At 45.5% G+C, this 1,594-nt stretch overlaps 1 long non-coding RNA gene across 1 annotated transcript; it reads right to left on the minus strand.

Moving 5' to 3' along the window:
• Positions 1 to 15: 15 nt before the first annotated feature.
• On the minus strand, positions 16 to 1,111 carry LOC147819729 (uncharacterized). The gene is made up of 2 exons (XR_015436677.1): positions 1,031 to 1,111; positions 16 to 908 (listed from the first exon to the last, which is right to left on the minus strand). It is a non-coding gene; the product is annotated as an uncharacterized LOC147819729 (long non-coding RNA).
• Positions 1,112 to 1,594: the final 483 nt, after the last annotated feature.

A 1,594-nucleotide genomic window follows, 5' to 3' on the forward strand; every position in this document is an offset into this window, starting at 1 on the left:
ACTGTTCCTTTAAGGCTCATTAGCACATACCGACACGTCTACGCCTCACACACACACACACACACACACACACACACACACACACACACACACACACACACACACACACACACACGCGTTCTCTCAGGTTCTCATGATGATGTTCTCCGTCTGAGCCACAGACGTGGCGTTTGCTGACGTTACACTAGAGAATCGTGGTTTTCTAACGAGCTCCTGTTCGTCTGTGTGAGTCTCTGACTTCAGTCATTAAAGTGATGTCACAGCCAATCAGCAGCAGAGCTGTTCTACTGTGCGCTCAGAGGGAGGAGACGTTGTCCTGAGTTTATTGTGGCGACAGAAACAGACAGAAGAACTCTTGATCAGATGAAGATAGAAACTTCACATCAGCTCTAGAACAATCCAATCAGCTGTGAGCAACTTCCTCCTTCTTCATTCTGGTTTTTATCCATAAAATAAGGAAAGATTCAACCCTTATTGTACTGTATATATTATATACTGAGTCTTTAATGAGTGACACGTATAATCAGCTGATGTTGAGCACATTCTGAATCTGGAGTGAAGCTTAAAAAGCGACACTTTAATTTGGAAAAACACAAAGTTAAGATAAAAGGAAAAGTGTAACTGTGGGTGTAATCTGATTCCTCTGCTGATGATGACGTTTTGTTTTACTGACGCAGGAACTTTTTAACTAGTAAAAGGTTTAGAGATAAAGTCTGACTCTCTCTCTCCTCACTCTGGGCGTGAAGGGGTTAAACAGGTGAGACAGACAGGTGAGACAGACAGGTGAGAGTTACCTGCTCCGATCACTTCCTCTATCTTCACGAAGGAGGCGTCGATTTCCTTCGCAAACTCCCTCACCGCCTCGTTAGGATCCTCGTAGGTGAACGGGTCGATGTACACCTTCATCGCTGCAACAGTGACATCATCACCATCATCATCATCACCATCACCATCATCATCATCATCATCATCATCATCATCATCATCATCACCATCATCATCAGTTGGACACAAACAACAGGAAACTCACTCTGTCCCATTGGGTAGTGTCCACTCTTGTCTTTCATCTCTGAGCCCCGCCCCCTCCTCCTCCTCCTCCTGCTGAGAGAGAAACAGACAGAGAGAGAGAGAGAGAGAGATATACAGAGAGAGAGAGACAGAGAGAGAGAGAGCAAGAGAGAGAGAGATATACAGAGAGAGAGAGACAGAGAGAGAGAGAGAGAGAGAGCAAGAGAGAGAGAGATATACAGAGAGAGAGAGACAGAGAGAGAGAGAGAGAGACAGAGAGAGAGAGAGAGAGAGCAAGAGAGAGAGAGATATACAGAGAGAGAGAGACAGAGAGAGAGAGAGAGAGACCTTCAGTTCAGCAGCTGCAGGATTCTTCATTTCCCAAGAGACACATCCTTTCTTCTCTCTCTCTCTCAGGAATGTTATTATCTCTCTCTATCGCTCCATCTCTCTCTGAGTCTCGTGTTTCTCCGTCTTAATATAGTCGACATGTCCCACCCTGCTCTGTGTGTGTGTGTGTGTGTGTGTGTGTGTGTGTGTGTGTGTGTGTGTGTGTGTGTGTGTGTGTGTGTGTGTGTGTGTGTGT

This window comes from Seriola lalandi, unplaced genomic scaffold, assembly GCF_002814215.2.
Source record: "Seriola lalandi dorsalis isolate HSWRI2012SDOR001 ecotype SW California unplaced genomic scaffold, Sedor1 jcf7180002050021, whole genome shotgun sequence".
NCBI lineage: Eukaryota > Metazoa > Chordata > Actinopteri > Carangiformes > Carangidae > Seriola > Seriola lalandi.